The following is a 21,108-nucleotide window of genomic DNA, read 5'->3' on the forward strand; positions in this document are numbered from 1 at the left end:
TGTCGGCTTTAGGATACATGTTCTGATTGGAGCTGAGTTCTCAGAAAATGTTTTATCTTGTGACAGTTTGAGGCGTGCCATCAAAGATCTTTAACTTTCTAACCACTTACCTTATGGGGTTACTGTGAATTTCAAGTGAGATTATACGTTATGTTCAATCATGTATGTAGACATATGCTTTCTAAATGGTGAAGAGCTAACATATACCAGGTTATTAGATCCCCCTTTCTTTCCATTGGAGATGCTGATTTTCATCCTACCTGAAAATTGTTCTCAACTGAAATTTTCTCTCACCTGATAAATACCAGCCCGCTGCTGTTTTGTGGCAACAAATGATTCCATTGGAGATTTTATATGAGAAGAAATGTTTTCAGGCAAGGGAGGGTTTCTCAGATTTAGGAGACCCTTTCTCTAAAACCCAGAGCTGTTATTGCTACTAGGTAAACCTTTTTGTCTAATCAATCAGGTCTTTAATATAATACATTCAACTGATGTTTGGGAAGAATACAAATTCCCAGTCACATGAGGTCTCATGAGTTAAAATACTGAAACAGAATTAGCCATTTGGTTTTGATAAGATGATACCTATGGGCTCATTCATTTTTCTAGAAATATTTGGAGGATTTGAAAGCTTAAGAAGTAAACAGGTTGTTTTGTTTGGGGGAAACCTTCTCTGAAAGAGTTAGCAGGGTTCATCTGATGACATTAGCTTTGCCAGTCATTTCCATGATGTCAAGGGCACACTGGAGATTAAAGGGGATTAAGTCCTACTTGCACAGTCAAAGCATCACAGTAAATTGACTTGACTTGGCAGGCGGCACCTCAGGTTGGCACCTTTTCACCACCTAATCATACACAATCCAGGTTTGTGGTGTTAGCAGGGTTCTTTTCACAGAGGCCAAGAAATGCTCAGCAGGCAAGGTGGGAGGCGGAAGAGGCTGTGAAGGAGGGGTAGGCGCCCAGGAGAATACTCCAGACCCACCTGCCCAGGAGGATCAAGACATTAAGGAAAAACAAGTTTTTCATTCTGTTTTTTTCAATCATGTTTTAAAAATGAGTTTCATTTTCTGTTTACCATCCTTCTTCCACTCCCAGGTTTTCTAGATATGCCTTTCTCTTAAAACCTTTTAAATCCCTCATGTTATCAACTCTTCAGCAAAAGGAGTCCACTTTGCCCAGGAACTTCACTGAATAAAGATGAGTTTACATTTTAAAACGGAAACAGCTGGATGGCCAAAGCCAGGCTGGGAGGCAGCTCTTGTTTCATTAGCAAAGGGAAACTCAAGGGCCCAGAGAGAACAACTGGGCCGGCGGCCATGGCGGGGAGAAGAAAAGGAAACACACGATCATAAAGAACTAATCATGAAAAATGGAAAGTGAGAAAGAGCCAAGAACAACAAGCAATAAATAGATTTGGAAGGGGGAAAAGGGCCAAGAGGAATGCAAAGCTCTGCTCGGGAAAGGGGTAGCAAGATCATGTGTGTTTCTTAGGAAAAAAATTTAATAATTCTGAAAATCATTAGAAAGTTCTACAGAAATATTTCAAGATAATTCTTCAGACCCAGGTTTTAATTCTCTATGTCATTTCAGAGCCTATTTCAGTGCATGGGGAAAAAGAAATAAAAAACCTAAATGGAACTAGGGGAGAAATTTAATGTAAAGTGTGCCAGAGAGGTTGGTTTCATTCTTTCTGCTTTTTAAAAACAAATTTAATTTCAGGCTGATGATGGGGAAAGGAAGCAGTTAGTTTGGCTCTAGACGTTCAAAGACTACATCTCAATGGATAGATCATGGTTTTCTAAGAGTAGTTTGTATAATTCTACCTTTAATTAGAAATGCTGTCTACATTTTTAGCTGTGCAGTAATTATCTAATGTCCGGTCTGTTTGTCTGTCTGGTCTGTTTGTTTGTCACAAGGTGGTGATGGTTCAGGACTCCCAAGTATACCTCTAAATATTTTCACATGAAATTAGCATTGATTTAAGAAGGACCTAAGAAGAAAACCAGACCCTAGTCTGTCACTCATCTTGAAATCTGCTCAACATAATAAAATTTACAAACAACACCAACAGTTCAAGTCATCCTAGAAAGAAGGGCTTTTAAGAAATTATTTGAAGTTTTATATCAGTTGTAGATAATACCTTACCATGAGATGGTACTGACCTTTCATTGGGGAGGGGATGCTTATTAGCTTTTTTTTTTTAAATTAGTTTTTAATAGCAGCATTTGTTTAAGGAGGAGAAAAATGCTTGGTGATGCCTTCTGGAATGTACATTAATCTTGTTAATGACAACACAGTTCATGGTTGGCAGAACAGGACTTTCAAATCAACTTTTTTTTTTTTGGTAGTTATGCTTGAGAAATAAAGCCAGGGTACTAAAGATACATGAAAAGTACATGAAGACAGGATACAGGATTTCCTATGATTTTATGTTGTTCTTAATTAGGAAGCATATTGGCAACAAAAGCTAACATGTGTTAGGATGTTTAGTTGTAGCCAAATAAATGTTTTCTATTACAACTCTGAATTCCATGCCTAGTCGGAAACCATGCTGTTCTGCTCATGGCTTATAGAATCCTTGTACAAGTCATCTCAAGGGCCAATTTTCTGTTGGCTCACAAAGCAAAACTACTTTTGCCACATGTTTTCCTGAAGGGTCATCAACAACTCCAGGTGGAAGTCAAAGATTGGAAGAGGATGACCTCTGATCTTGGAACTTCAGTGCTTGGTGATAATGAGTGGTCCTTAAATCGTCACACTCAATTTGAACCTGGAGTAGGAAATGAGAGTCAACAAGCCAAGGCAGCATCCTCTTGGCTGTTTATTTCTGTCTTGGTGGAGGACAAGCCAAGAGAAGAAAATGGAAAAAAAAAAAACTAGCCAAAAAAAGTGATGAGGTAAGCTATCTGCATTAGAGAAATATATACCCATGTACACAAGTCACAGTGTACAAGTATATTCATTTACATCATTATTTGCAAGATTGAATATTTGGAAATGAGCTAAATATTCACCAAAAGGGAATGAATAAATATGTCAGGCAAAATGGAAGACTCAAGAACAATGAAAAGAAAGGAGTTGGGACTATTTGTAATATTGTTTGTAACATTATTAAGACTATTTATATCTATGATAGCTTTTAATAATGTTGCCCAAGGGAAAGTAATTATACTTCAAAATACAAGATGCATTATGATGTCATTTGATTATTAAAAAAACAATAAAACAAGTGTATATATTTTCTAGGGTGTATGTAAGAATTTCCCATAAATTCTGGAAAGCCATGTATCTAAAATTATTCCATCTCTGAGGAGCTAGAGAAGGAACCAAGGCAGATAATAAGGTCAAAGAGAATCTTTTATTTTTAATAGTACACGATTTTAAAGAGAAAATATTTATTTTCTACTTCTAAAGTTAATTAAAAAAGAAAAAGTGAATGGTGATGAAGTTGTTGCCTAGAATTCAATACCAAAGCACCATCTCTGTTCTGGGATCTCACATTGTAAACTGACTATCATATCTGCCATGCATTTAAGGATATTGGTGCATAGATCATTCTGTGTCTTAGAAAGTCTTTTTTTCTTTTAAGATTTCTATCAGTGTCTTTTTCACTGCTGGGTCACAGAAATTGTGTACAGTCTCCTATGCACAGCTGCAATGAGGCAGGAACTCCCCATACCTGCTTCTTGGCAAGAAACCACTCTCATCTTTTAATACCAGTAAATCCATGAAATGTAGGTTTTAAGGCAATCTTGGGTTGTCCATTCTCCATGCTGTGACTACATTGCAATTCAGCTTTTTCTTACTTTGGAGTCTACATATTCCCTGGCCTCAGTAAGGTCTTTGCTCTAATGTTCCCCCTCTCAAAGTTTTCCCTCATCTCTCCATCATTCTCTTCCCTATTTTCTTATTTTTTTATTTCCCATCCTCTCCTGTAAGACATGCATTTCAAGAGGAAGGGATTTACCCCCACCCCCATTCCTATGCCTCATTTCTTAAGACTGTGTAAAGAGCATATAGGGTGCTCAATTAGTAATTCATTCACTGAAATAACAGTCCTTGGGTGTTATTTCTTATACACCTATAAGAAACATTATAACATTGAAACATTCTCAGAGCCTTGAGCTATTTAATAATTTCTCTGCATTTTATACATTATTCTTAAAAAGATACAGCCCATAGACTTCAACAGCCTTTGCCTTATCCCACTCAGCATATGCCACCCCCCAACAAAAAAAATTAATAAAAAAATTGAGGATGTGCAAAGCAGCATTTGGGTATTGAAAGGTGATGGGTTTTTTTCCCCCTATATTCTTAAATGAAGGCTTTTTAAAAACCTGTATATCAGATCTTTTGTAAACCATGAAATGAAATGACTGGCTATCAAAACTAACTTTGAAAGAAAAACTGTCATTTCCAAAGCATTAAAATCTCTATACAATTGTGTAAACTAATTACTAGGTTAAGTAAAATCGCTGAATACATCAGGACCATCTTATGTCTCCAGGGCAGATATAATACATTAATTCTCCAAGAGTCACTCTGGAAAGATTCTGTAATGGGCGAGATGAAGTCATTGTAATAGTCTCACTTAGTTTTGGTCCTGAGACTTATAAAGGGAATATTGATGGCAGATCACAGCACAGAAGAGATGCCTGTTAATTTCACATGATACCAGTTGGCCTTTCCAGGTCCTGAGCTCAGAGGAGCGCAGATGGGGAGTGCACACATGAGTATTCAGCTCAGACAATGGATACAAAACTTAAAACCCACTCAGATATTTCTCCTCACTTCTTTCCATCAAAGGAAGTGAAAAATATTTTCATAGTATTTTTTATTTTAGGTTATTTAAATGCCCTTGTGTTGGAAGACTATATGTTTCCTTGGATTACTAAAAAGCACTATATTATAGGAAGGCACATTGATAATCCAAAGTAAATTATAGCAATTGGGTCAACTCATTGGAATATTGAATGTTTGTTGGTTTATTTTTTGTGGTGCTGGGGATTAAACCCAGGACCTTGAGCATGCTAGGTGAGTGCTTTACCACTGAGTTACATCCTCTGCCCTGAATGTTTATTTTATATATATATATATATATATATATATATATATATATATATGACATTATTTTCTCAATATCAGTCTTAGAATCAACATGGAAGATGGTCATAGCTAGTTACTCTAGAATACAATTTACTGTTTGTAATATGTCTTTCTCATGAGATTTATCTACTCCGAAGAGAAGGACTTCACCTCATTTGCTTTATTCCCCGGTATCCGGTGTGTTGAATTGATGAATAACCCTTAAAAGAGACCTCTTAGTGGTTCCCTCACTTCTACCTTTTTTCAGAGGTATAAATTAACCATAGATATATGTTCAAAGTATTGCTGTTTCTTGGAAATATATAATTTTGCTAGAGATAGAAGTTGATTTCCTCATACTCTGTTATGGTTATTTCCTCCCTGGCTCAGGGCTATGATGCATAAAGAGTGGTGAGTTCTAGGCCCCAAGCTCAGGGGATAATCCACACAGAGTAAAATTGAGAGGTCACATGAGCATTTATTTCTCCAAATGGCTTCTGCATTAAAAACTGAGGTCCTCCCCTGCTCCAATTAATGCAGAGGGATATTTCTGAGCTGGTTCCGTTCTTTCCTCTGTCTGAGCCTGCCATTGCCTGGTTGGGCTGTGTGTCCCTTTGGAATTGATAATGAGGTTCAGGAGTGAGGTACAGCCCTCACTAAGCATGTCACCCCTATTTAGCACCTTTTTCAGGATGGCAGCCACTATTGTTTTATTATGTCCCTGATCAGCTGTCACTATTCATAAAGTAATCACTGCCATTAACACATCACGCCTCAAGCCATCTGCTGCAGGATGGCACACACCAAGCTGCTGGCTGCAAGCAAAGCAGGTGTCACCTAAGAATGGCAGTACCCTGTAAAGGTGGGAAGTCACCATGGTGAAAGAGGATATGTCTTGTCAAATAATTCTATTTTTCAGGTTTATTAGTGCAATAGGCAACATTTTTTCTTGCCCAACTTGCAGATGGCTAAAAGGAAAGGTTCTTCTTTGGGATATCTTATTTTTATATTGGTCAGTTATGGAGACAAAAAATGTCATGATTACAACGTCTTGATTGTGAATGGAATGGACAATTGCATTAAATTTGTAGTAGAGTTTAAAGCATTTTTGCAAAAACCTTCTGATCCATTGAATCATCTTCTGACAAGCATTTACTGAGCATGTACTTAGTCTCACTGCCATCTGGTTTTATCTGTCAAAATGTAAAATTGCTACTTAAATATTGTCAAGTAATGCATGGGGTGGAGACTCTCGATGCCCACTATGCTGCTGACCCTCCTTCTGTCCCTCACATCATTCTCAATTTTTGGACAATTTAAAGTTCACTGTTAACTTGCCAAGTTGATTGGATTTAATGTGGACAATGAGCTTGAATTGGAAATATGATTTAATACCATTTATTAAGTCTGTATATGTCACATAGGATAATCAGTTATTCCTACCACCCTCATAATGAAAGAGATTTATAGTTATGCAACTGAGAAAGGAGTCAGAAATTTAATTGAGGATTTGAAGTGCTGTTAGAAAGTGAAAGACATGCTGGGTGCAGTGGCCCATGCCTGTCATCCCAGTGGCTTGAGAGGCTGAGGCAGGAGGCTCAAGAGTTCAATGCCAGCCCACCAAAAGCGAGGTGCTAAGCAACTTAGTGAGATCCTGTCTCTAAATAAAATATAAAAAGGGCTGGGGATGTGGCTTAGTGGTTGAGTGCCCCTGAGTTCAATACCTGGTACCAGAAATAAGTAAGTAAGTAAGTAAGTAAATAAATAAATAAATAGAAAAAATAAAAATAAAAAAGAAAGTGAAATATGTGATCATGCTTGGATCCAAGTAATCTTCCAGCCCCCTTTCCTCCTGCATATACAGTAGAACTGCATTCTAGTTAACTTTGGAAATATGACCTATTTGAGGATGTCCCCACTCCATTCTCAACAGAGGAATATAAAAACATAACTAGGGTAGCTAATTCTGCCCTCCACTACATTCCATGAGTTTTACTTTTTCCTGGGAGCAAGAAGTCTTAGATGAAAGTTTGGATATGTCAGGTGCTCAGTTATTCTTAGCAATGCTCCCACCCTTCCCTTGCTCCTGGGGCAAATAGATGGCTGTGTGAGTTGTGACTCTATGCACAAAAATGCACCATTCAAACATCCTATGTGCTGATGGTGTAAGGGATTTTCAAAGGCAAAGTTGACTTTATGTTTAGAATCTAACCTCTAGAGTGATATGTTAATCAAGTAAATACCAAAATTATGAAAGGTTACACAATCTCCAAAGTCTATAGAAAGAGAAGATACCTATCTTCTATATCAAGATTTCTCAATTGCTTTTGAACCTGACATCCTTTGAAAGATGTGGGAAATCTCAAGCTCAATTCCTAACCTTGAAGTTGTATAGATCTATTGTAACAAAAGCAATACAACCATGATTTATTTTTGTAGTTTAAGAAAAATACGTTTTTTTAATTTTGAAATCTAGGATTATGATCTCTCTCTATATATGTGCTTTGCAAAAGGAGTCCTCCTTTCTCTTGGAGATTATGATACCCTTTGCTCTTCAGTCTTCCTGAGCCCCGAATCATGCCCTGAGAATCTTGGGTATGGGTTTCAAAAGGGAAATAGAAAAGTTTCACTAGAGAACAGTCACTCAGTTAACCAAAAACAAGGGCCATTTTAAATTTAAGAGTAAAATTTCAGAATCTGAAATTTGTGCTTTTAAGATAAAAGGGAGGAATCAGAGGATGAGCAGGAGTATTATTTCTAGTGTCTGACTGCCTATTTCTAAGGAGATGAAGTGTGGTATATCTGTGATTATTGTCTGTATTGATAACTTTATATCTTAGGAGTATTATATAATGATTTTTAAAGTTTTATTCATCCCAAACCAACTTCTCTATTCTCCTCTTATTATTTTTTTACATTTTTCCACTTGTTTTTAATTGGTGCAGATTACAGTTGTACATAATCATGGGATTTGTTGTTACATATTCATACATGTACATAATATAACAATATAATTTCACTATCACTCCTAGGATTTTCCCTGCCTTGCTTCTTCTCATCTCTTTGTCTCTGTCTTCCATTTTACTGATCTCCCTTTGATTTTCATGAGATCCCCCTGCCCACACAACTTTCTTTTCCTTTTTCCTCTCTAGCTTCCACATATGTAAGAAAACATACGACCTTGACTTTCAGAGTTTGGGTTATTTTGCATAACATAATGGTCTCAAGTTCCATTCATTTTCCTGCAAAAGACATAATTTCATCTTTTTTTATGGCTGAATAAATCTCCAATGTGTATATATCTATTCCCTTTATCTACTCATTCATTGATGGACACGTAAGGGTTGGTTTCATAGTTGGGCTATTGTGAATTGTCCTTGTGATACAAATCTGGATATGCGTATATTAATATAATATGATGACTTTAATTCTTTAGTATAAATATTGGAGTAGTATAGCTGAGTCATGTGGGGGTTCCATGCCTAGTCTTTTGAGGAAATTCCGTACTGAGTTCCATAGTGTTTGTACTAATTTACAATCCCACCAACAGTGTAAGTGTTCCATTTTCTCTACATCCTCTCCAGCATTTATTATCATTTGTATTCTTGATGACTGCCAATTTGACAAAAATGCACCGTTCAAATATCCTATGTGCTGAAGGTGTACAGGATCTTCAATGACAAAGTTGACTTTATGTTTAGAATCTAACCTCTAGAGTGGTATGTTAATCAAGTAAATACCAAAATTATGAAAGGTTACACAATCTCCAAAGTCTATAGAAAGAGAAGATATCCATCTTCTATATCAGGATTTCTCAATTGCTTTTGAACTTGACATCCTTTGAAAGATGTGGGAAATCTCAAGCTCAATTCTTAACCTTAGAGTATTATTTCTGGTGTCTAATGCCCATTTTGGCTGTGTGAGTTATGGCTCTGTGCACAAAAATGCACCATTCAAACATCCTATGTGCTTATGGTGTAAAATTGCAAAATCATATTAAGCATTTTTTATGGTTTATATATTAGCTGAAATCTCAGTGTAGTTTTGATTTGCATCTCCCTAATTGCTAATGATGCTGAACATTTTTTTTTCATGGCCATTTGTGTTTCTGCTTTTGTGAAGAGTCTATTAATTCATTAGCCCATTTGTTAATTGGGCTATTCTTTTTGGTGTTAAGTTTTCTAGATATTAATTCTCTGTCTGAAGAGTTGCTAGCAAAGATTTTCTTCCATTCTGGAGGTTCTCTATTCACATTCTTAATTGCTTTCCTGTGCTGTGCAGAAGCTTTCTCATTTGATGCCTTCCCATTTATTAACTCATGGCATTATTTTCTGAGTTTAGGGGTCCTATTGATAAAGTCGTTGCCTATGTCTATATGCTGAAATGTTAACTCTACTTTTTCTTCTAGGATTTGCATTGTTCTTGGCCTCTCCTTATTATTGACCCAGCTTTTTTTTTTTTTTTTTTCCTTCAGTGCTAGGGACTGAACCCAGGGTTGCTCAGCCACTGAGCTAAATCTCCAGCCCTTTTTGATTCTTATTTTGAGACATGGTCTTGCCAAGTTGCCCAGGCTGGCCACAAACTTGCAATCCCCCTACCTCAGTCTCCCAAGTTTTGAGGATATTGGGTGTGTGCCACTGGTCCCAGCTAATGATCTACTTATATTTAATTAATTATTCCTTTTTTTCTCTTCTCTTTTCTTTTTTTTTTAAAAAAAATAAAAATAAAAAAACTTATGGGGAATGGAAATGGAGGGAAGACAGGGAGAGGAAGCATACAATTAGAAAATATTGTATAGAACTTCTGGATAATTTTTTATGAAAAAATGAAATTTGAGACCTCAGAGTCTAAAATTAATTTGCAAGAGACTCATCACTTTATTAGAAAAAGAATCAGAGTAAGTCTGCTTTTCTGTCAGACTTAGTAAGTATCCATTGGTTTTGTTTGTCATCCATTTTTGCATTTAGGAGGGGTGCCCCAAATTTTCATTGGGGAGCCACCCTGCTTGGTCTTAGTCCACTAACCCCTTTAGTTCCATACCAGGCAATGGGTAGAGTCTAAGCTCAGCCTCTCGGTGTCTCTCTTTTGGGAAGCTACATTTTGAGTGGAAAGACACAAAAATGGGAATATGTCTGGAAGTAATTGTTCTCATGACAGCATCCAGCAGAGATTGTTTATTAATTCCTACTACCTGGAGCCTGAAGCTCTCTGGTTCTCTCCTCTGTCCTACTATCACTCAAGTGCCCAGATTTTTGGTTTTATGAGCTGCTTTACAGCCTTCTGATAATTTTCTCCTTTTTTCTTGCTTAATTTAGTCAGAGTCTAACTGATAGACAAAGGGAACAACAAAAAATCCAAACACAGGAAGGATATCAATAGATGACTGAGCTCAGATTCCTAGAGAACATTTTCTCATCGAACACACATTTGCAAACAAAATGGTAGGCCCCAGACATTGTTTTGGGAACCCGATTCAGCAACAAATAAAAGCAAATATTGAGACTAATAGAGGTTATACCATATATGTCAAAAACTAAATTAATAGGTCAATGACATCCATTCAACCCTGTTTGAGTCAATTTTTTTTTTCTGCTGTGACCAAAACACCCAACATAAACAACATAGAGGAAAAAAAATTTATTTGGTTCTCTCAGTTTCAGAGGTCTTAGTCCATAGATGGCTAATTCTACTTCTCCAGGATTAAGGTAAGGCAGGACATTATTTGGAAGGGCATGGTGAAGGAAAGCAGCTAGACATGGCACCAGGCAGGGGAGGGAGAGTGAGAAAGGGAGAGCTACTTCACTCAACAGCTCTCACAACCCAATCATTTCACCTCTAAACGTTCTTGCATTGTCTCACACATGAGCTTTGGGGGAGATCTAATATATAAATCATAAAAAATGCTTAAGATAATTTTGTATATGATCTTCTGTAAGAACTTCTAATAAATATTTTACAAAGATAGTAAGAATATTAACAATAATGCAGGTGAATCTTTTAGAAAAGAGTTTTTTTTCCCCCGTGTGGAAAAGCAAGTAGAGTGTTGATTTAAATTTCTCAATGATCAGAGTGTTTAAGTAATATGTTTTGAAAAGAGCCATCTATAAAACATATCCATATAAACAACAAAACTTGTAAGTGTGTAATGGGCAAAAAAATAAAACTATTGGAATAATGCATTTTCTTCATACTCTATCCATTATTTTTTTACAGTTTTCTGGCATGTAACATTACCCTTCATAAAAATGATATTTTAAAATGAGATGGGGTTGGTAAAAGAAACAACGGGTAGTTAATGGAAGGAGGATTGCAAAGCTGTGCTCCGCTGGAAGAGGGAGAAGAGAAAATAGAATTCATCTGGGCTTTTTCTGAGCCACAGGCCATGGTCCATAGCCTTTAAAGGGGTGAGCAATGCTCAGAGCCAAAGATTTTTATATCCCTATTTTGGTTATTTGTTTCTTTTCTCTGAAAGAAATCAAGTGCAAGCTATTTGAAATAATGAAACTCACTTCAATATAATACTTCATAAGCAGAGTTGTGAATCTTGCATGTATTAAGCATTTAAAAATTCTTCATAAATTCTTGGATGTTTATATTCTCTCTAAATACAACACCGTTTTTGCATGATACATCTTGATGTAGTCAGAAGAACATGAATTTCCATTCCATGATCAGAGCTCTAGTCCTGATTTTGCTATATTCCTGCAGCCACGTGACCTTTGGCAAGTTATGTGACTGCCATTTGAGTAAAGAGAGGTTACAGTTTCTAGCAGCAAGTGGTAGGTACTTATTTCCTTCCCTCACTTCTATTCTTGATTCTGGTAGTCCTTCTAATTAAGAGAACAGCTTACTTATAATTAGTAATAGTTATAGAATTATTAAATACAAGGGAGACTGTTAGAAGGAAAGAGATAGGGAAGGGTAGAGAAGGGAAGGAAGGGTAGATATGATCAAGGTATGTTATATGCACATATACATGTACCACAATAAAAACTATCATTCTGTGTAATTAATATACACTCATGAAAAAAAATCACACTTGGAATCCACTGATATTACATTTCAATTAAGAAAAAAGACACATGCTTTCAAGTCCTAAAAAAAAAAAAGGGAGGGGGGAGTTTTAAATTTTTATACTTGTGTTAAAATGCAAATATATGCTATCACAAAATTTTAGAAAAGGGAATCATTTGGGATATAAATTTTTATTTTCCCATTTATTCAATAGACATGGAGTACCTATTCAGTGTGTGTGCTCTGTGCTAGGCATTTAGAATGCAAAGATTTATGATCCCGAACTTCAAGGAGCTGGAGTCCAGGGTGAAGCTTACATGCAGAGCATCACACACAGAAATGTAGAGGGGAGCACAGAATAGGGGAATATCCTTCCCGAGAGTATGGTGGACAGTGACAGGGGATGCTTTCCAGGGGAGGAGGTGATAACATCAACTCAGTCTCTAAGGCTTTAAGTAGATATTATCTATGCAGACTAGAAGGGGATACTGGAGTGAGTAATATGACATTTCAGTCAGAGAGGGGCAAGACTATCACAGGCAAGAGAGATGAACCCACATGGTGTATGGATGAGGTGTGTGTGTGTGTGTGTGTGTGTGTTTAAGGGACTACTCGCAATTAGTGCCATGGTGCACAGAGCTGGGAGGGAGGTCTAATGAGACTGATGCTATTGGAGTGGAAAATGGGTACCTGATCATGGCCAAGTTGCTTAAGATTTATGCAGAAGAACAAAAGGAGCCATGGGCTGAGTGGAAATGTCTTTGCTGAACCCTGTGAGAACAGCAGCGAGGGTGGGGAAGCCCATGCTGTGGTCTGTGGCACACAGATAGTGTTTAAGGGTTTGAACAAGGTCAATTGCAAAGGGACAAAGAAAAGTGGGACGTACTGAGTGCTTGGTCCCCAGTCCATGATTCTAATGGGGGTGATGGTGGAATCTTTAGAAGGTGGGACTTCATGGAAAGACGTTAAGTCATTGGGGCTGTGTCCATAATCGGGATATTGAAGCCTTGACACCCTCCATTCTCATGCTTTACTTCCTGGCTTTCCTGAGGTGAACAGCCTCCTTTGCTACATACCAGAATGTACTGTGCCTCTACAAGCCCCAGCTACAGGGAGGAGCAACTATGGACAGAAACAAGAGGCAGTATAAGCCATTTCTCCTTATAAGTTGATTATCTCAGCTATTTTGTCACAGTAACAGAAGCTTCCTAATACCACAGGCCTGGGATTTGGGCTAGGAATTTTGGCTGTGTAGACTTCCTGTCACACATGGAGATAATAAGTAGATTTGACAGATAATATTTAAGTGAAAAAAATTAATTCATTAGAAATCACTAGATGTGTATCTCCTTTTCCATTTATTTATTTTGACAAAATTGTTTCCTCTACTGTGCATAAGTTTTCCTTTCCTTAATATTTGAGGCTTTTATATTTGATCCTACAGAGGGCTTTCCTAACTCTTACAAATATTCTTAGCTCCTTGTCAGATATGCTTGCAACTGTTTGATGTAGAGAATAATCTAAAAAAAAATATTTTCCCAATATTAAAATGTACCTCTTGGAAGCAAATATCAGCTCTTAACCAGAGCTTTCCTAGAAGCAGTGTAGACCCACAAATCTTCAGCTCCCTTCCCTCCTGGGTAAACTGCCTGATCAAAACAGCAAGCCACTTGCAGAGCAGAAGGTTCTGATATGAAAGAACGTGCTAGAAGTATAACAATGTGTTTTTCAAATTTGCACGAATACCAAAAACTATATTGACTTAATACACTTAATGGCTTTCAAAGAGCCATTAGGCTCAACTAGGTGAATATTATGTGTATTACCAAATACATACAACGTATGTCAAAATAGGCTTTGACTTGTACACATAATGGGACAAGTGAATTTATCTTTGAATTCTTTACTCCTTTTTGCCAAGTTACTTTGTTAGCTCCTTTTAGAGCAAAGCCCCACATTTTCCCAAGGTTGAGCTGTTTGCTTTGTTTTAAAGTTCAAGGAATAACTAAAGAGTGCATTTATCTGTTGTTGAGTGGGCCAAGTGAGGGCCATTCTACCAAGCTGAGACCTGCTAGAGTTTCCTTATTAACACAGTGTAAAAAACTTAAGGAAATTAATGTAAAATGTCTACAGGTCAGAGTAGTTGCTTGAAAAAACAAAACAATAAAATGTCCTCTATCAATTACAGCTTGAGGAACTTTAACTTGACAAGCTCCATATTTAGATTGGGTGTCTTTCCAGTTGCTCTCTGTTACCATAAGTAACTTTATACCATAAGTGAAGGAATTAATAAGTATTGACATTTTTTTCTTTAACAAGCAATTTTATTGCAGAAGTAGAAGTTGAACGTGGAACATTCACAATCAGAATGAAAGGGCAGGCAGGATGGCAGGTCTGGAAAACTCATGAGAAAATTCTCATGGATTTTAGAAAGATCAAAGAAAAGACCTTATTTTATAGTTGGGAAAATATTTAACTTTGATTTTTAAGTACAAGTTACCAAACATTCAAAATCCACATATAATGCTTTGGGGAAATGGAACAATGCCTCCATTTGATAATGGAAAGGAAAGCTTTATCTTTGACAATACCTTATGTAGTATTTATAAGACTAGTTGATTTTTCAAGAAGTCACTATGAAATTTAATGTGTTGACTTTTATTTCTGAAGAACTGTGTTGTTTACCTGGTTCTCTTAGAAGCTATTATAGTATTTGGTATCCTTTCCCTGTCGTGGTTCAATCAGCCAATGTGTCCCCTTCTGAAAATTTCCGATTCTTACCTGGACACTCCCAGTAGTAGAGCATCACTCACGGGTGGCATACTACAGTAGAAAGACCGTTGGACTTGGAATGAGAAGATAGAATTCCAAGTTTCAACTTTTTCACTTAAAAAAAAAGTCCTGGGGAAATAGCTCATTCCCAAATGTACTATAAAACAAAGTCATCTGATGAGTTCTCTATATACATATACCTGGATCATACTCCTGAGTTTCTGGTTCATGAGTTTAGTGACTGGTCCTTATTGTTTAAAGAATTTGGGATCCACAACTACTGATAAATCCATTGAATTCTAATGTTCACATTTGTGAAGTAGGAATAGCATTCTCTGTCCATCATGCAGGATTATTGGCGAGATTAAATACAGTGATGTATTCATGGTATATGCGCAATGCTCAGAGGAGATTATCTTATTTTCTTCTCCCAATTGGACCTGATTGTCCTAGGTCAGGGATCCCAAAAGTAGATTCTAGGGAACAATAGCCCCATGGGATGCTCTATGGAAAAGATGTACACTGGCCAACTGCACTAGGCACATTATGCTCCTTTCCAGACTATAAATGGGGTCCTTAAAGGGAACCATTAGAACATTAAAGTTTCTGAAAGTACTATAAAATAATGACCTGGCTACATCTGTGGTATTCACTGTTTGCTGATGTTGACTATTCTTTTATTCCAATTGCCATATACAATGGAACATGAATTAAGGAATACTTTTTTTTTCAATGACACCCAGTGTTCTGCCTTTTTATATCCTCTCTCAGGGAATTAACTGATTGCTTTGGTCTGATTGAGACCAAGCCTTTCTGATCATCCTAATCCATATCTGCTCTTTTTTTTTAAGAGAGAGAGAGAGAGAGAGAGAGAGAGAGAGAGAGAGAGAGAATTTTTTAATATTTATTTTTTAGTTCTCAGCGGACACAACATCTTTGTTTGTATGTGGTCCTGAGGATCGAACCCGGGCCGCACGCATGCCAGGCGAGCGTGCTACCACTTGAGCCACATCCCCAGCCCCATATCTGCTCTTTTTTTGAACTGCTAGTTTAAGTGGACTCTTATATTGGAAATGATTCTATTTAACTACCATAGTTTTTACTTTAACTGCCTGAACTTATGAAGGCAGAACACAAATGATTTAGAAAGTAATTAAACCATAAATTCAGAAATAAAATTAATAACTAAACAGTAGAAACTCACAAGTCCATGGTTGTTAAAATAAAGGAAAGAGATCATACCTTAGTCTTGAATCCAGTAGATGAGGTAAAATTAGAAGTGCATGTTTTGTTTAGAATTCAATTAATCCAATAGTCAAAAATAAACTTGGTGGAAATTTATAGAGATGCATTAAAAATAAAGTGAGTATTGGAGAATTGCCCTATTGCCCTTAAGTCAATGATTACTTTTCATTTTTCTTATTAATGCTATCCATGGAAGACTGAGCCTCAGAAATATGCCCTAGTAGTCCCCTAGTTGGGGGAACAGAATATGATTATGTAGGGTTTTTGTCTAATATCATTTGCTGATCTGTACTCTTAGACTACGTAGAATATTTACAATCTAAAACATCTTTGTGGGAATGTCAAAGTGTATTTCCAACTGAGGTGTATTTGTAAAAGAATCACCTACTCTACTCATTCCATGCAGCATATGCCTACCTGAACTCATGGTCTTTGGAAGGATGAGTGGACAACATGAGAATGAATGGATGTAAAGTGTAAGTCAGGTCAGGCAGAGTTTGCAGTAAAAATTTTCTCCAGATAACTACTCAAAAAAATATGCTTTTTTTTTTTTTTTTTTTGCAAGCATCTTGCTTTTGCAGGTTTGGTATGAAAATCTCAGAAGAACAGCTTTGCCTGTGAGCTTTCCGATATTTCCACTCTGGTCCTGGCCAGAAACACTGTGAGAACACCCTTTCATTTGGTATTTGAGCCCTTATGCCTCTGTTCCTGGCGGCAGACCAAAGGGAACAAACGCAACTGAACATTTCAGAACCTCAAAATAGTAAACCCAAAATGGTTTGCTCTGCTTTTGGTTCTAAAAATGATTGACCCGAGTGCCTTGTTCCAAACGATCTGCTTGATCCATCTCTAGTGTAGATTACTGGATTTTAGAAACCTTTGGAGACCATTTTTAAAAATAGATAACTGAAAGCAAAGAAAATAGTCAACATTATTATGATACAGTTATTCATCGCCACTGCAGAGACTAGATTTTATAAGTGTACTTTATGTTCCAGTGGGAAGTACTTTGAGGAAGAAGGGGATTGGAATTTAGAGTGGGATATCTGGGCTTGAATGTGGACTTGGTCCATTACTATTTCACTACTAGGGTATATTTCTGAGGCTCAGTCTCCCATGGATAACATTAATAATAAAAATGAAAAGTAATCATGCCCATTTTAATTGAGTCACCCTGAAGAGTAAGGTATTTTTTTAACCTTTATTCTTTTATTTTTATGTGGTGCTAAGGATTGAACTCAGTGCCACGCACATGCAAGACATGCACTCTACCAATTGTCTATATCCAGCCCCAAGAGCAAGGTATTTTTAAGAATATTTTTAAAATTACAATGCCTGAGATTTTAGGAATGACAGTAAATCACAGTGACTAGAACTATCAAGCACATCTTGGTTCAAATCTGTGCTCCTCTACTTTTTAACTCTGTGACTTGTGCCTGTCACTAAAAATATTGATCATCAATTTTCTTATATGTGAAATGAGGATAAGTTTGTTGGGAGATGTAAACAAAATAATGTGTACAAAATATTTGGCACAAAGTTAATGATGGAAAAATTTCTGGCTATTAATAAATGCATAAAATGATGACGATGATTATATACTAATAATTCTAGGTGCTAATCAAAATACAAACAGAGCATCTGAGAACTCTCTGAACCCTTCTTTCATAAAGTTGCATACTCTTACAGAATCTTATTGGGTGAATTGACATAGGAGCAGTGCCAATATCAGTCCAGGGCAGCTTAATTGATAAGATCCAATACATGAGTTGGACTCAACATAGTTTCTCTCAAGGAGAAAGGAGAAAACTTTTGCTAGGCTAATACCAAGCATGAAGCTGTACTGACTTTGGCAATATTTAGGATTCAAATTTCACCTATTAGAAGAGAAAGGTGAAAAGGTGTAAGTACATGCAAAGGCCATAATAAAATTGTTATGGAATTAGAACATTAAACCCATGGTCTCTTAATTCCAATATAGTAGTATATTGTTTTTAAGAGTACTGAATTAAAGATAGGATGTCTCAAAAGCAAGCATTTACTTGTCTCAAAAGCAAGCATTTACTGCCAAAAACGTGACTGGCCCAAAATGTGACTGCAGATTATGTTATATTTCCTATACATATTAAATACTGAGCTTAGTAGATATTAGATTTGATTAAATATTAAATATCATATTCTTCATCCAATTAAGTCTGTACTGAAGGAATGACTAGCTTGCTGCCCCTATATGGCATTAGTTATGTGGTATTGTGTCTTCTTCCCTTCGTAGTTCAATTTCTTGAGAGAATATTCTCTTTGACAACACTTTTTCATAGAGTTTTGAATCTCCAGGACTCTCCACCCCTGGAGACTGAGGTTGTGTTCTTCATGGACACATTTGACTTCCTGAGGGCCATATCAAATGACAGTTTGTGAATGATCCTGCTCCTTTGCTGTTTGGCATCATTGACTATTTTGAAACCCCCTTACTTTCCTTCTGTAGCACTTTTCTTGTTTTCTTCTCAAGGTTGGTGAATCTTTTTTCTGTTGTCTTAAGGTGCTGCTCAGAATTCTGTCCTTTGTCATCTTCTCTTTGCCTGATACTTTATCTTTAAGCAAACCCATCCATTCTTGATACTCCAGTTATCTCCTCTGCTTACAGGTCTGGCCCACCATAATGTTTCTCCTGAGTGTGTCTTATCTCCACCGGGATGTCTTCAAGCTCAGTATATCAAGCCTGAAGCTCATCAATTGTCTCTGTAAGTCAGCTCTCCTATCCCTTCCCCTATGTTTCAGCCATTTTGTTTGTATATAGGAATAAACTCTTCCTTGTGTTAAAACCTCAAAACTTCAGCATTATCTTGGTCCCAAGGTTCTTGTTTGACCCCCAGGAAACTCCCAAGTCTAATTGTAAGCCCTATCAATTTTGTCTTACCATGTCTGCCATCACTTACACACTAGACAGGCTGATGTAAAGGTCTGAAAGACTCTCAGTGATGCTCATTCTTGCATTCTCAAAAGAGTGGCTGAAACTCCAGTCCTGCTTATGTGCACTTTAGGACAGAAAGGAGGGAGATCACAGGACCAAAGGGCATCTGCCACCTGTATCTGCCACCCTTCAAGGGGAGCTTTCCTGAAACTGCCACCCCAAAATCTTTGCTTATGACATTGAATTAACTAGACAGTGCTGCACCCTAATCAACCAGGGAGGCAGAGGAATGAACTTTGGAAACTCTGGATGCATTGCTGCTCCAATAAATTAAGAGTTCAAGAATGTGAAAAGTGATACTAGGTAGGTAATCAACAATCTCTACAAACCTGTTCTTACTTCCCTGTTTTTTTAAAGTGCCACTGAGTCTTGTAGTATGGAAGAGACTTCCATTCTTCTTTCCCACCATTGTCATCTTATGTCACAGCCTCACCCTCCTTTTGATTACATCATAATGTCCCTACTCATCAATCCATTCATTGAATATGAAAGTATTGGAGATGGGTACTGTGCTGAACTTTTCCTTGATTTGATCATTATATGTTATGGACATGTCTCAAATTATCATGCTGTTTCCAATAAGCATGTCCAATTATTATGTATCAATTCAAAATAAATAAATAAGAAGCCCAGACCTTTGTCTTCAGGGGCTTACGGTTCCACTGGGGTGAACAAGGTGGCACCCTGATTCTACTGCAACATAAAAGGTGACATAATAGAGATGGATGAAAGGAATTGTAGAAACAGAAAATCCTGAGTTACTCAATGGGGAATGGCTGAGAAGACTTTATGGAGGAGGTGATTTTGTCAGCTAAGTTGCATAGTACTAAGGGTTTCTCAGGCTAACTCGAAGAGAAATAATAAATTTTCTGTGTTTATAAGCTATTACCAATGAAAAACAAAGTGGTTATATACTTGACCTCACTCTGAATTTAACTTTTTAAGAAAGTAATCATAAGTGAAGGCAATTTAAAATATAACATTATAGGGTGCAGTGTTGATAAATGAGGGGAAAACGGATTCTTAAAGAGTGTACCACTCACTTACCGTGCCCTGAAATTAACTAAGAACTCATTTGTCAAGGGTGTACCTACCCTACAGAAAATTCTTCCAATTAACATCAAAAGCGATCATTCTTAACCTTTCATGCATTAAGAAAATCTTGTCTGCACCCAATGTTCTGTTCATAATCAATGGAGCCCTTTATGTATGCTATTTCAAATTTATCACTCTGTATATGCTGTAGGTCCTGAAGCCAGATTCATGTGTTTTCTCCTGCTTCTTTTGGGATTTTTCTTTGGTCTTGGAGGCATTTCACTCTGCAGTTTCTCATAGTTAGGGATATTTGGTAGCTATTGACAGCATGTGTTGGTATTCAAAGACCAACAATGGCTAGATCAGAAAGTACTTTTTTGTGAGGTGGGGGATTAGCTATGTTCTGAAAATGTCCTTCATAGAACTATCAAGTTATGCTAAGAAAGTAATGCCAGTGTTTTGTCACATCAGTTCTAACAATAATGTATTATTATAAAAAGCATGCATCAAGGTGCACTAAGTAATATTTGATGCTTTTGTGCTTATAGGAAGATTAATATTCATAAACTTTGGGAGTGAAATAGTGCAAAATTCTTGGTGGCCATTATCATAATAAGAAATTACAATAGATTAGGATATTGTCTCTAAAATATGATGTCTAATTTCATCCAAGAATCTACCTATAGATATAATTTAAAATTTAAAATTATAGGTAAGACTTGAAGTAGAGGGGCTGGGATGTGGCTCAAGCGGTAGCACGCTCGCCTGGCATGCGTGTGGCCCGGGTTCGATCCTCAGCACCACATACAAACAAAGATGTTGTGTCCTCCAAACACAACACACACACAAAAAAAGACTTGATGTAGAAGGATGGCCATCAGAGCAACAAATAAGGTGCCAAAGAGCTCAAATGTTATGTAGTCAACAGAATTTGTGTCTTCACGTAATTTTTTACTAAATGAAAAAGTCAGTCAAAATAAGGTCTC

General features: G+C 36.9%; 1 long non-coding RNA gene across 4 annotated transcripts in view; it reads left to right on the forward strand.

Moving 5' to 3' along the window:
- The window catches only part of LOC124088941 (uncharacterized), a 47,954-nt gene that overhangs the window by 17,415 nt on the left and 9,431 nt on the right, over positions 1-21,108 (forward strand). For 2 of the 4 annotated variants that reach the window (XR_006850519.2, XR_006850518.2), the window contains exon 2: positions 18,761-18,857. The exons of 1 other annotated variant lie outside the window; for it this stretch is intronic. This is a non-coding gene — a long non-coding RNA (uncharacterized LOC124088941). Of the gene's footprint in view, positions 1-16,725; positions 17,419-18,760; positions 18,858-21,108 lie in introns of those variants that run through there. One more of the 4 variants, XR_006850522.2, reaches the window with a different exon arrangement.

The sequence above is a fragment of the Marmota monax genome, unplaced genomic scaffold, assembly GCF_021218885.2.
Source record: "Marmota monax isolate L192 unplaced genomic scaffold, Marmota_monax_Labrador192_F-V1.1 WCK01_AAM20220418_F8-fsc00005, whole genome shotgun sequence".
Lineage (NCBI taxonomy): Eukaryota > Metazoa > Chordata > Mammalia > Rodentia > Sciuridae > Marmota > Marmota monax.